Genomic DNA, 15,909 nt, shown 5'->3' on the forward strand with positions numbered 1-15,909 from the left:
TGGATGATGCAAAGTTGCAAACAGAAGAGATTTTTCCTTCTTTACAACAAAAAAGTAAGGGGTTTTAACTATCAAATGACTTTGTACTAATAAGTCGGATTGAAAATGTGTTAGTACTCCTCCTCTCCCAAACCTTCTGGGCATATGAACATTTAAATGGCTGGAATAAGTTGCCTGATTTACGCTAACATAATCCGTTGTTGCAGCCAAGTTTCTGTAAGAAAAGATAAATAAATGTGATTATCACACATAATTTGGCTCTAGTTGGAGTAGGACACTTTTCCTCAGTCTCTGGCACCCTTTCTTGTCTGCCCTCCATCAGCTCTGTGTCTTGACTTCTTTTGGAGCTTCTCTCTACATATCTTACCAAAAGTCCAAACTTGATTCTTGTCAGCTGGTTTCTCAATGCATTTGATAATTTTTTTCAAGGGGAACCCTCCTGTCCAAATGGGATGTTTTTCTCCGGATACATTTCAATCTGAAAAACTCACAGAGAGAGAAAGATGCAATTAGAAGAGTTTATTGATACAATAGTTTGAACTTTGGCGCTCAGGCCTCGGCAGGAAACATAAACGCTGGTTTATACTTTAATGCAGATAAACCGATGTATGAGAATAAGGATATTCCCCCCGGGCCTGAAACTGGTGGTGGAGTTTAGATAGGTGAAGTTTGGTTAATCCATAGAGGCTGGTATACAGGGTGATGCTTGAGTTAGATGTCACTGAATGAACAAAGTTTGCATAAACTGTCCATGAAGAGCAAGCATGAAGCGACTGTGGAGAGAAAAAACTCCCCTTTGGGAAGAAATCTCTGGCAGAACCAGGCTCAACGTGGCGGTCTTCTGCCGGACCGTTTAAAGTGACAGGGAACTCCATGAAAGTCTGGAGGGAGTACACACTGGAGGTGAGGTTGAAGGAGCATCGAGGAGGAGTCGGATGAGCTTACTACAATGGTGGAGAAGGGGATGGAGGTGGGTTGTCTGAATCAAAGTCCGACATAGGAGCGATGGATCTTGCGCTTGTTGAAGAGCAGGCCTAGAGATGATTTGGAGTGGCTTTAAGTAGAGTGCTGGAAGATGATTGGGCATCAAGGAAAGTGGCTTGAAGCGGGTTGGCTGCGTCGGAGGCGGATCAGCCTCAGATTGAATGGAAGTAATCAGAGTTTCTTCAGTTGAATTTCCGCCTTAGCTTCATTTCAATCTGAAAAACTCACAGAGAGAGAAAGATGCAATTAGAAGAGTTTATTGATACAATAGTTTGAACTTTGGCGCTCAGGCCTCGGCAGGAAACATAAACGCTGGTTTATACTTTAATGCAGATAAACTGATGTATGAGAATAAGGATATTCCCCCCAAAAATTGCCGAGGTACAGGCCTGAGCGCCAGCATATGCAGAAAGCGGAGGGAGAAGGATGAGTACAGAAGGACTTCATTATGCACAGGCTGATACACGTGATAAATGAATAATCATGACAGGGATCATAGCAGTGAGCATGGCAGAGAGAAAATAAAGGAGTTTTGCAGAATGCTTAGCAGGGTGCATTGCAGGAAGCATAGAAACATTGCAGGGAGCATTGCAGGAAGCATAGGAACATGCAGGGAGCATAGCAGATAGCAAGGCAGGAAACGACAGGGGATGTGGCGGGGAAGCAGGTTGGAAACACACAGGGAGCAGGCAGGCAGCAAGGCCGGGGACCACAGGGAGCATGGCAGGGAACAAGGCCGGGGACCACGGGGAGCATGGCAGGGAACACACGGGGAGCATGGCAGGGAACACACAGGGAGCATGGCAGGGAACAAGGCCAGGGAGCATGGCAGGGAACGAGGCCAGGGACCACAGGGAGCATGGCAGGGAACAAGGCCAGGGACCACAGGGAGCATGGCAGGGAACAAGGCAGGGGACCACAGGGAGCATGGCAGGGAACACACAGGGAGCATGGCAGGGAACAAGGCCAGGGAGCATGGCAGGGAACAAGGCCAGAGAGCATGGCAGGGAGCATGGCAGGGAGCACACAGGGAGCATGGCAGGGAGCACACAGGGAGCATGGCAGGGAGCACACAGGGAGCATGGCAGGGAGCACACAGGGAGCATGGCAGGGAGCACACGGGGAGCATGGCAGGGAGCACACGGGGAGCATGGCAGGGAGCACACAGGGAGCATGGCAGGGAGCACACAGGGAGCATGGCAGGGAGCATGGCAGGGAGCACACAGGGAGCATGGCAGGGAACACACAGGGAGCATGGCAGGGAACACACAGGGAGCATGGCAGGCAGGTAAAGTGGCAGGGATCACACGGGGAGCATGGCAGGGCGCATGGCAGGGAACATGACTCACGGGGAGCATAGCGGGAAGCATAGCAGGAAACACCCAGGGAGCATGGCAGAATGCAAGGCAGGGAATGAGACAGGGAACACACAGGGAACATAGCAGGGTGCGTGGCAGGGAGCAATGATTTAGCAAAGATGAGAATATATTTTAAACCACCACCAGTATTCGAAGTTAGCTTACCTTACAGACAGAGAGAGCGTTGAGCTGCTAAGATTGAAGAGTGTTCAGGGCGGATATAGGATTTATAGGCTGAAAAAGTCTATCGGCCCAACTGCTGGAGAGAAGCCACAGAAACACCACGAGCAGCTGTTTTGTGGCTGCCCCTATCCTAAATGAGTGGCTGGAATAATGACTGGATGAAAAGCCACAGGATTCTATTCTGAGATGGTCTGGAACCAGCATGGTGACGCGGGAGAACCCTTGCGCGTGACGAAGTGGCTTGAAATGAGGGAAAAACAACGGCCTTTCCTTTAGAATGATTCAAGATATTTGTAAGATCGATGTGGAAACGAAGATCCGAAAGAGACAAATGCCGGGAAGGATCGAAACGACTATTAGTTGAAGTGAAGCTAAACCTGATTTATGTAGAAACTGGAGGAAGTAAGTACGAACGAAGAGAGTGGGTTAGTTAAGGATGGGTCGGAAGGAGATCGGCAGAAGGACGAAGATGTGGAAGGTCTGAAATTTAAAACGAGAAAGAGCATCAGCAGCATGGTTAGAAAGACCAGGAACGTGTCGAGCAGAGATGATGGAGTTGTAAGAGACTGCTTGCCAAGTTATGCCTCTAATGAATGGCATGAGAGATTGAGAGGAGGAGCGACCTTAGAGATGGCGTCAACGACTGCCATGTTGTCGCAGAAGCGGATATGCGCATTCTCCTCCAAAGCGGGCCCCACAGACGGCAAGCTACGGCTAAAGGTAAACCTCGCATAGCGCAAATGACTGAGAACTAGTAAAAGAGGGAGCCATGAACCAGCAAACACCTGTCCTGAAAGAACCCCCCAAAACCTACGGATGGGGCAGCATCCGTGAAAAATTGGAGCGTGTCAGCGTTTGAATGATGCCATCGAAAATAATTTGCCCTTCCATTTACAAGAAGTCTAGCCCAGAAGGAAGGATCGGAATGGCAACCTTCGTCCAGAGAAACCTAATCTAAGAGAGAGGGAACAGAGTTAGCTAGGTCAAGCAGTCGGGAAATGAAGGAACGACCATGATGCGCACAGCAAAATAAGGTGACCAAGCAAAGAAGCAACTGACGTTGGGAAATAATTGATGCAGAGCTATGAGACTGAGAAATCTCACGAATCTGAGACAGCTTGTCTGCGGGCAGGGATGCCATCATGGCCACTGAAACGAGAGCTATGCCTAAAAACACAATTTGTAACAGGGCCGATGGTTTTTCTTAGGACAGGGGAACACCAAGTTGGTTAAGAGCTTTTAGTTTAAGGAGTGACGAACTGGGCTAATGGAGGGAGGATCTATGCGTAGGAAACCATCCTGAGATGAAGAACGCATGGCAAATGAGTAACATTAAGGAGAATCCAACACAGAGCTTCTGAGATTGTCAAACAGACAATGACTGCTCCTGCAGCAAAAGGTGAGACGGACAGCAAAGTAGAACAGAGACTTCCATTTAGCTCTGAACAGGAGCCATTGAGAAGGGTGAATGAAAATATTTTGTCTGCTTTGGCCAGCCAGGCCCCTTGGCCGGTGGTCTTAATGAGAGAAAATAGCGTGGTCTACAGAAGCGTAGTGAAGAGAAAAGGAGGAAAGAGGGAAGAGGCTATTTATGGAGGAGTGACGGCCAGAATGAGGGGCAGATAAGTCCAATATGAGCCTCATTTTCCCGGAATATAGCGGTTAGCTACCACTAGGGGGCTCACACAAAAGGGAGCAGACAGAGAATGTTTTGAAAGGACCAATCGTGAAACTCTTGGACACAACTTGTGAAGCAGCTGATCTACGACGTCTGGTCTTTAAAGCAGATTGGAGATTAGGGGAGACGTGGGTGAGGGGTGGGGGGGGGGGGGGGGGGGGGGGGTGCAGACTCCGAAATGAAAACCTTGAGACAGACCGGTAAGAATGAAGTTGACGAAAGTGCGGTCGGATGATGGGTAAGATAAATGCCAATTCAGAAATAATGATGGGCGTAGAAGATGACGGGCTATTAATGTTTGAAGGTACGATTTCTCATGAACAGAACACGACGGGGACAGACGGACTTGGGATGCGCATCCTAGCAAAGCTGCAAATGTGGAGAGACTGCAGTTAGGAAAGGTGCATGTACTTTCATTAAACTTATTACAGATGGGTCTGGAATTGAATATCTGGACGTTTCTACCAGAGTCTGTGGGCTGGGCAAGTGTAGAAGAGAACGGAGGAGGAATAGATTGAATGCTAGACTTAAAGGGTATAGATGGGCAAAACGCGCTCGGATGATTTGAAACAGCTGTAATGTCACCTGCTGAGGCGACTTGATGTTCAACTTCACAGGAGGGGAGGGTGAGTGAAACTAAATTAATATATTTCCCTTATATAATATTGCAACAGGCAAGGAGAAACGTTAGAATACATAGAAATATATAAACTGCCTGAATGGAAAGGGCGGGGGAAGCATAATGAGCAGAATGAAAAAAAAAAGAGAAAAAAGAAAATTATAATAGAAACATGGTTAGATACGTCTTACCTAGAGCTGGCTCAGGGCGGGCGTAGGCGAGTGTGAATGTAGGAGGAGGAGGGAGGGGATCCCGCTGCGAAGCTGAAGGCAGTGATGACGTAGCAGTGTGGGGATTTCCCAAGGCTTGAACACGTGCAGACAGAGCCTGAACGGAGCGATTTAGAGAGTCCAGGGTGGAGCATAGAGGAGCCGAAAACTGGTCAACTGCGGGAGGATTGTGGAAGGGTGGAGCCGCTATGGATTGAGAAACTGACATGGTGGGAACATCTGAAGAAGGACCTGGGTTTGCGTCGGAACGGAGAGAGGGACCGGGCGCTATGGCGGCTGGAGCTGGGACGTTCTCTGCTGCGTTTGCATGACCGCTTACGAACCCTGGAGCGGAGTGCGGAGGACGGAGATGAGAGAGCGGCTAGACGGGAACTCCTTCGAGCCGGAGGATTGGAGGTAAGTTGATTTGTCTGAATCAAAGTCCGACATAGGAGCGATGGATCTTGCGCTTGTTGAAGAGCAGGCCTAGAGATGATTTGGAGTGGCTTTAAGTAGAGTGCTGGAAGATGATTGGGCATCAAGGAAAGTGGCTTGAAGCGGGTTGGCTGCGTCGGAGGCGGATCAGCCTCAGATTGAATGGAAGTAATCAGAGTTTCTTCAGTTGAATTTCCGCCTTAGCTTCATAATAATTTTTTTTGGGCAAAAGTGGAAGATTGTGTTTGACAAAGTCAGTCTAGGTCTAGGACATAGCAGAAGCTAACATAATTTGATTTTTTGTAACAGGATTTCTGCTGTTTGGAGTGGTGGATACCTGGCATATCCTGAAAATCAGATGTTAGGGGCTGTTTCGGCCAGCCAGACTGCCCAGCATGTATGAGATTTAAGGGAGCAGAACCAGAAACTGGATGAGAATCTTTCACGACAGGCCATGAATCTGTTATATTTGCTTCCGTCTCCTTGAACCCCAGTCGGCCTCGGCAGATGGCCGCTCACACTGAGCCTGGTTCTGCTGGAGGTTTCTTCCTGTTAAAAGGGAGTTTTTCCTCTCCACTGTCGCTACAAGCATGCTTAGTGTGAGGGATTATATTTGAGTCAATGAGTCAATGCAATCAACTGGTTTTTCCTTAGATAGAAAACTTTGTATCAATTTGACTGTATGATCTGGTTGAACTGTAAAGTGCCTTGAGATGACATGTGTTGTGAATTTGGCGCTATATAAATAAACTGAATTGAATTGACTTCATTATGAGACTTCAGCAAAAACTCTGAAGGTTGGCAGAAAAAATTTCCAGCCAGCCTAACCCAAAAAATATGTTTTTATCTGAAATTCGAGTCAGCAATGGCCTTTAGAGACCTTTATCTACTCAACTCTCCTAGGATGAAATGTACAGGTGCTGGTCATAAAATTAGAATATCATGAAAAAGTAGATTGATTTCAGTAATTCCATTTAAAAAGTGAAACTTGTATATTATATTCATACATTACATACAAACTCATATATTTCAGATGTTTATTTTGTTTAATTTTGATGATTACAAATGACAACAAATGAAAATCTCAAATTCATCATATCAGAAAATTAGAATATTGTGAAAAGGTTCAAAATTGATGGCCCCTGGTGCCACACTCTAATCAGCTAATTAACTCAAACCACCTGCAAAAGCCTTTAAATGGTCTTTCAGTCTAGTTCTATAGGCTACACAATCATGGGGAAGACTGCTGACTTGACAGTTGTCCAAAAGACGACCATCGACACCTTGCACAAGGAGGGCAAGACACAAAAGGTCATCGCTAAAGAGGCTGGCTGTTCACAGAGCTCAGTGTCCAAGCACATTAATAGAGAGGCGAAGGGAAGGAAAAGATTTGGTCGAAAAAAGTGTACAAGCAAGAGAGATAACCGCACCCTGGAGAGGATTGTGAAACAAAACCCATTCAAAAATGTGGGGGAGATTCACAAAGAGTGGACTGCAGCTGGAGTGAGTGCTTCAAGAACCACCACACACAGACGTATGAAAGACATGGGTTTCTGCTGTCACATTCCTTGTGTCAAGCCACTCTTGAACCACAGACAGCGTCAGAAGCGTCTTGCCTGGGCTAAAGAGAAACAGGACTGGACTGCTGGTGAGTGGTCCAAAGTCATGTTCTCTGATGAAAGTAAATTTTGCATTTCCTTTGGAAATCAAGGTCCCAGAGTCTGGAGGAAAAGAAGAGAGGCACTTCATCCACGTTGCTTGAAGTCCAGTGTAAAGTTTCCACAGTCAGTGATGGTTTGGGGTGCCATGTCATCTGCTGGTGTTGGTCCATTGTGTTTTCTGAGGTCCAGGGTCAACGCAGCCACATACCAGGAAGTTTTAGAGCACTTCATGCTTCCTGCAGCTGACCAACTTTTTGGAGATGCAGATTTCATTTTCCAACAGGACTTGGCACCTGCACACAGTGCCAAAGCTACCAGTACCTGGTTGAAGGACCATGGTATCCCTGTTCTTAATTGGCCAGCAAACTCTCCTGACCTTAACCCCATAGAAAATCTATGGGGTATTGTGAAGAAGAAGATGCAATACACCAGACCCAACAATTCAGAAGAGCTAAAAGCCACTATTAGAGCAACCTGGGCTATCATAACACCTGAGCAGTGCCACAGACTGATCGACTCCATGCCACGCCGCATTGCTGCAGTAATACAGGCCAAAGGAGGCCCAACTAAATACTGAGTGCTGTACATGCTCATACTTTTCATGTTCATACTTTTCAGTTAGCCAACATTTCTATAAATCCTTTGTTTTTATTGGTCTTCAGTAATATTCTAATTTTCTGATATTATGAATTTGAGATTTTCATTTGTTGTCATTTGTAATCATCAAAATTAAACAAAATAAACATCTGAAATATATGAGTTTGTATGTAATGTATGAATATAATATACAAGTTTCACTTTTTAAATGGAATTACTGAAATCAATCTACTTTTTCATGATATTCTAATTTTATGACCAGCACCTGTAAATATGAGACTCTTCCACCCTTCCTCCCCCAAAGACATCTGTGAAACTGCCTTGTTGGTCGGCTGATGAACTGTTACAAGGACATTGACCCTGGGAACAGAGATTTAAATATCTAAAACTGCATCCTGCCAAGGATAAAGTATAAAATATTATTTTATTTATTTTTTTCCCCATTGTGATCACTTTCTTTTGATTTTCTAAAAGCAAGGGCGACAACTTTTTATGGAGCAAGGCCTCTAACACTTTGTATAATGAATAATGTAATATATACTCATGTATAATGTCTGTGTGTTGTCTTCTTGGACGAGCTGTTCCGAAACTGAATCTCAATTTAGGGATTAATAAAGTAGAACTGAATTGAGTCATTGACTAACACACTTTTTAAAAGAGGGATATCTTAATGTGCATTGCACTTTAAATGTTCTAACCTGTTTCACAGTTGGAGTCATTTGATTTACTTCTTTAGGATTTTTTTAATAGGATTTTTTGTAATTTATTTGATTTTGGCTGTGGGCAATACACTGCCTGTTTGTTACCTTACCGGCTTGCTTTGTTTTTAGGTTTGTGGAAAACGACTCGTGAAGATGGACCAGCTAGAAAAGCAAAGGTGCCAGAACGCTTGGACCACATCTCCAACTGGATCTCTGCTATTTTTTGCCCTCATATCCCTCTGTTGTCGCACCAATTTGCCCCATGTGTATTTCCACTTCCTCACCGCCTTGGCCGTATTTAGACCCACAGCTAGTTCGTGATTGTCCCTCTTGGCTTGTGGCCTGGAATAACATAGTGCAGACCACACTTCAAAATTTGGCATAAATCAAAAATATCTGCGTCACACTGCTATGGGAGGATAACCAGCCCATTAGACAACCGTTGGTTGTCTAATGGGGTGGCAAAATGTGGCTAAACATGTCATTACTGCTCAGATCAGGGTGGGGGCTAGAGAAAATTTCAGAGTCAAAAATTGTTTTGGCAAAAACAATTTTGGACTAACTTTAAGTAACCTGTGATGGTCATAACCAAGTGTCATTACCCCTGCATGAATAACAATCTTATTTAAATTTAGCTTATCCTTAGCAGTTTCTGGTAAGGTAGGATTTTGATGACTCTCCCTGGTTTCACTAAAGCTACATTTCTGACTATGGAGCTGCCAATTACAATGGTGACCAGTGAAGCAAGGCTCTAGGACTGCCACCCAGCTGTCTTGTGGATTCCAGCTGCTGGGAAACTGCTGGAGGACCACACCTCCCTCTTATTTATATATATATATATCTATATATATATAGATATATATATATATATTATTATTATTAATATTATTATTTATTTTATTTATTTTCTGTGCGGCCCGGTACCAAAAGACCGACGGACCGGTACCGGTGGTTGGGGACCTCTGGTATAGAGCTTCCCTGCTGTGACTGGCTACAATATAATAATAATAACCATCATGACAATAATAATGATAATAATAGTAATAGCTTTAACAAATATGCCACATTAGTTTAAATAATGGGCTATTAGGGCAACATGACTGGAAGTCTTGTCACGTGGATATGACTTATGGTAGCCTACAAAATAATAGCTATTTTAATACCTGCTGATTTTGTACAAACCACTTGAAAATAAAATTTGAACAGCATTTAAGATTTTTTAATACGATTAACCCAAAGGAGCAGATCAATAGCATATAACTAAGGCTCACAACAGTTAGTGATTCTGACCTTGACTCTGACCTGTCATCGTTTGGCTTTGCTGTCATCCAGGAGAGCAAAGAGCTGCTTCCCTGTGCTGCCTGATGTAGCTCCTTTATTCTTTCTCTTTTCAGCCTCTCCTTTCTTGGCATTGTGCTGCAATTACTAAATCAATATACAATTAAGACAATAAAGAGACCAAAATGTTGTATATAAAGATTTGCAATTGCATATTCTACCAAAATTATTTGTAGCCCATGTGATCGTCCTCACGTTTTCTGTCATTGACTTTGGCTACAGTGTAAAACTTTATCTAGCTTTATCTAGCCGACTTGCTTTATCTATCCTAACTAGTTTATCAGGTGACCAGTCGGCAAAAATGCTTGTTTGGTGCTGCTGAATGAGACATTTTAATGCACAACAAAATGATTTTGCTTGATCTGTATATTACCTGGCAAATGGGGCACGGGAGAAGCAGCCTGTCAGCGACCGTTCCTGCTATCTGAAGACGCTTACTGAACTGCTATGATGCTGCGCATCTGGCATGCCCTGCGGGCGACCACGCGAGTTCACGTGACAAAGGAAGAGAGACAGGCTGGTCGGGTGTGCGCAAAGAGGTGGCTCATTTCGGGGGATTGTTTCAGTCGTTTTTAATGGCTCAGGTTTTCAAAAGATCATTTCAAAGCCGACCTCAGTAAAATCTTAATATAAAAAAAAAAAAAAAAAAAAAAAAAAAAAAAACGACTTTCAAAAGGGCATTTTCGTTGATAAAGGGCAAACTTCCTAGTGCACCACCTAGTGTCTACTGTATGTATGTACGCCCCTGTTTAACAGGTCTGTGTTTTGGTGGTTGTTCAAGTTCTTAAAGAAAAATGCTGTACTAACATATTTTTTCAGTCTTTTTTTTTTTTTTTAAAGCAAATTAACAATTAGTTTTTCAAAGATTAATGTAAACAAGGAACAAGAGGGAAATAAATGTCAACTGGTGGCAACATTAACACATCACACAGGGGCAGAGGTAAATAAGCGAACAGATATAAAATGTTTAACCCAAAATAAAACATACCTTCAGAGGAGCTTGAAATACATATGTGGCCAGTATGGCCCCACATTCAGTCATTGAGACAAGGGGGAGCAAGCAACTCAAAGACCTAAACCGTGAAGCACTCAAGTTCAAGTGTTTTATTTATACAAAAAGCCACTGCAAAAGTGGCATGATAAAATAGTCCTTTTCTTTTCCTGATAAAACCTAAAAGTCAATAGTTTTTCTTAAAACTCAGAGGCTGGATGTTGGGCTCCGCTTGTTATGCTGCTTCTGGTGCGGGCGATCTGTCTGCAGCGCGCCCTCTGGCTGATCCACAGCTGACTCTGCGGCGCTCCTGCACTGTTCCACACTCTGGCATGCCACACCCCTTTCCAGACCGATCCAGCTAAAAGAGAAGCAGGGAGAACGCCAGCATCCACACGTCCTGAAAGAGAGAGGAAGCGCTACTTACAGGCTCGGGCAGAGGTTCCCACTCTGCCCTAGAGGTTCCCCCTCTGCCCTAATACTCTTTACTGGGCCGTCTGTGCACCTCCCGGTGATGTACCTGGCACGCGGATCCCGCCTGCCTCTCCTCCGGCAGCACGTCCGTCTCTGTCACCTGCAGATTCAGTTCCCCTCCTCCTTTCATTCAGACACCTTTTATGTCGGCTTTAATCAGCCCCCAGTTCACACCTGAGCGCAGCAGTTACGCTGTGCAATTAATGCACTCTGCCTTCCCAGACAACCACTTCAGTCCAGTGCGCATAGATTGTCACAAGGGAAAAACAAAAACAACCCAACATGCAGGAAAAATTCAAATGTCTAAATAAAGGAAAACACAATCATATAAACAACCATCGAAACATGCAAAGCTCAAGAAGAAAATACAAAGAAAAACAAATCATATCTTCCCCTCCAAAAATGCAAAGCACAAAAATAACATTTAAATGAAAGAAAAACATAAATCATATTTTTCCCTGTGCAACACATACATACACAAACACTTCTTTATCCGGGCACTCTGCTCCTAAATGCTAAAATACGACAGCAAAACTGAAACTGACAATAAAGATCATAGCATCCCAAAATTGCTTCACAGCTAGGGCAGCTACCGGAGCTCAGGTGGCACAACTAAAGCATAAAGCACAAATGCAATTCTCACGGAAAAGATACAAATCAATAAACAAAAATGGAAATTAAAGTTGCTTGATGAGATAAAATTCATAAAAACTCAAGATAAATTCAACTAGTAATAAAGTCATGCAATCTTTTGAATCATGGTTGCTTGTGCAGAAACGCATCTAAAGCACGAAGAACAGTGGGCTCTGAGAACCAGGGTTAAGAAACCCTTATCTACGGGACATAAAAACATTGGAGTCATGTGTCCTTTTTGTACAAGGATTATAAAATTATTTCCAAGGGTTTGGCAGTTAAGCAGGAAAGAAGCTATGGCTATCCACAGGGACCAGACATAATGTATGTTTGTCAGGTCTGTTGTAGACTATGGAAAAGGTGTTTCATCATGTTGAACTCAAGTTCCTTTTGAAAACCATGGAGGGGTTTGGTTTCAGCACTGGATTTATCCCCATAATCCAGGCATTTTACAGTGACATTGAGACTGTGCTCAAGTTTAGGAGCCTCAGTGCTCCTTTCAGAGTGAATAGAGAGATACAACTGGTGGTTTATAATAATAATAATTGAACTTTATTGTAGTTTTGTAGTTTATTGCAGTGTGGGGTTAAGGGTCTTGCTCAGGGACCCAGACTGGCAATGAGTGGGAGTGGGGCTTGAACTCAAAACCCCAGGATTCCAAGCTCTACGCTCTAACCCAGGCATCCCCTCGGTCCTCAAGGCCCCCTGTCCTGCAGGTTTAAGAGGTTTCCTTGCTCCAGCACAGCTGATTTTAATTGAAAGCTGATTAACAGGCTTTTGGTCTACTGCAATCATTATAACCAGCTGTGCTGAAGCAGAGAAACCTCTAAAACCTGCAGGACAGGGGGCCTTGAGGACCGAGTTTGGGGATGCCTGCTCTAACCAATAGGCAATCACTCCCAACCTTTTTTGACCTGTTTAGCTCTTGGGCATTTTGTCTTTACTCAGGGAGCACAACATCTTTTAACCTTTTGTCAGCAACAAGGGTGAAATGTAAAAAGAGCAAAGCTCTTGCTGTTGAGGGATGGTGTGACAGTCTCCTAACTCTTCCAGGTGTACATTGAAAACAGTCTAAAATACCTCTTGTTTTTTAAATTCAGTATATTTGTATAGCGCCAATTCACAACACATGTCATCTCAAGGCACTTTACAGTTCAACCAGATCATACAGTCAAATTGATTCAAAGTTTTCTATTGAAGGAAAACCAGTTGATTTGCATAGACTCATTTACTCAAATGCTATCCCTCACACTAAGCATGCTTGTAGCGACAGTGGAGAGGAAAAACTCCCTTTTAACAGGAAGAAACCTCCAGCAGGCTCAGTGTGAGCGGCCATCTGCCGAGGCCGACTGGGTTTCAAGGAGAAAAAGCAGAGATACAAAAAGCACCTGTCCAGGAAACACACAGCCAGACAGAGAATCTCTCAGCCAACACCCATGTCAGAGGGTGAAGAGAGCACATCCAACCAGTCACAGTCATAGAAACAGGACTACAGTGGAAAAACAGGCCGATCTCCAAAGCTACTATGAGAAAAAGAGAGAGAGAGAGAGAGAGAGAGAGAGAGAGAGAGAGAGAGAGAGAGAGAGAGAGAGAGAGAGAGAGCAGAACGTTTTCCTTGGTACTGAAGAAATTATAAAACAAAACTGGGAAGCAATCACAGAAAAGAAAGTAGTCCCAATAAGCAAATAGAAATGGCTGCTTCCCCAAACGTCCTAAAGAGGTAGGGTGCATGTGCTCAACATTGTAGGGACACTTTTTGACACCACCTGACCCAAGTGGATTCCACCATGGGTTTATTAGCAAAAATTAAAGGCCAGAACGTTTTTTCCCCCCTCTGAATCAGTTTGTCTTTAGCCAGAGAGGGGCTGGTGGTTGGATTTTGGCAAGGCTTCAGTCACTTGGCCAGCAGGACCGTTACCTTTGTGTTAAAATTCATGAAGAGGTTTTTGGACAGATCCTACAAATCTAGAGTGGAGATGATTTGGTAATGGCATCTTAATACATGTAACTGGGGACTGGATCTAATTATTTTTAACTCATTGTAACATTTAAAATTTAACACTGTGCCTCTGTTTTATCAAATCGTTTAAGACATTTTCTGTGTTGAGCAAAAAAACTGACTGTTTCAGGTTTTTAAATGAGCCTCTGCTCCACTGAGCAATGCCAGATATTTCCATTGGAACTAGGCCTGGACTGGTAACAGTACTATGCAGAAAGATGTTGCTAGTGCTTAAATAGTCAGTGAACGTTGCAAAACAAGAGTTGGCAGACTCATATTTTGGATAGTTTTTGGACATACAATCCCAGAGCTCTGGAGGCAGAGGCTGTCTGGAAAAGAGAAAGGTCTCTTAAAAGCAGACATGGGCAATGTGGAGTCAACAAGTCATCTCCATGTCATGTATTTGTTCTACCCAGCCACTGAAGCAGGTGAGTCCAATCTTCACCGTGAATTAACCTGTGCAGATTGGACTCACCTGGTTAATTGGCTGGGTAGATTAAATACATGACATGGAGATGACTTGTTGACTCCACATTGCCCATGTCTGCTTAAAAGACCAACCTAAAGGTGTGGAGTCTACAGCTAAAAGGATCAGGTGCATCTTATGTAAAAACATAATCTTACTACGGCTGGGCAACGATTAAAATCTTTAATCACAATTAACTGCATAATTTGCCTGATTAATAATGATTAACCACATTGTATACACAAACTCCAAGAATGGATTCAAAAGAAGTCTAAAGACAATTTTTATGACAATCAATTCGCCATATGAACAAAAGTGTCATATTTGTAGTGCAAACATTTATAACATCAGCACTTCAGTATCAGTAACATATTTGGTATAAATCTCAACTTGAAAAATGTAAATAATCAATAAAAAAAAATAATAATATGATTAAGCTTATATTCACTGACAGGAACCTATGAAAATAAAAATAAAAATATACATATTTACCAACAAATCCTGAGCCACAATAAGGGAGAAACAGGCAATTTCCAACAGACGGGCAAAACCTTTTAACAGAGAGTAGCATTACAATTCTATGCTTCATACCAAGGTGTGAAGCACAAAAGTTCATAATTGAAATCTCCCTTACAAGGAACTTAAAAATAAAGTGCATGTTTTACTGTTTTTTTTTTTTCCACTTCTGCACCAGGCTAAATACACACAAGATTATTTACATTTTCAGAAGATACAGAAGCTCTCCATTCCTCCAGAGAGAGAAAGAAAGTTCAGCTTGCATGTGGTTACAAATAACCTGGTTTCTGTCATATCCGACGTCTGAAAGAACATCAAACAGAGAATGGCAGTTTAAAAGCTCAGTGAAGTGGTTTGAATCTGTGGGGTAAATGTGCTTGAACTCAAGTTCAAATTTGCACTGTACAATCCAGGCTATCGTGGAGAAGTTTTCATGAGATCTATGACAAAAACCGAACACAAAACTGTTATGTTGTTCCTGCTTTGTACTTATGTGATTGTGGTAGGAAAAAAATGGTTGAAAACTCATTCCTGCAAAATGCTGAATCCTGTGTTTTCTGAAAAAAGCGAAATACAAACCAAGGTTTTAGATTAAAAAAATTTACCACAAACCTAACATATAAAATAAATATCCAAGGAATAAGAGCACCATCTGTTATTTCATTTCTTAAAATGTAATCCTAATTGTTTTCTTAGAGAGAGTCTCCTCCAGTGTGGCCCTCCAACAGACAAAAATATATTCTAGCAGAAACATCCACATTTGGTCCTTGAGGGCCGTTGTCCTGCAGGTTTAGAGATTTCCCTACTTAAGCACAGCTGATTCTAATCATTACAGTTCAGCAAAAGTCTGTTAATCAGCGATCAATGAAAATCAGATGAACTGAAGCAGGGAAACCTCTATTTAGGAGAAAAAAATAAAATTCTTGTAGAAATCAATTAGATTTTTTTTAAACACTGGGTTATTTAATTGCATTTAAAGTATGCATATAAGTGTGTGTATGCATGTGCATATACATACATAAAAATGTATATGTGACTATATATGGATTTAAATTTGCAGGTTTGTG

This window comes from Cyprinodon tularosa, unplaced genomic scaffold (assembly GCF_016077235.1).
Source record: "Cyprinodon tularosa strain WSP-4 unplaced genomic scaffold, ASM1607723v1 ctg820, whole genome shotgun sequence".
Taxonomy (NCBI): Eukaryota; Metazoa; Chordata; class Actinopteri; order Cyprinodontiformes; family Cyprinodontidae; genus Cyprinodon; species Cyprinodon tularosa.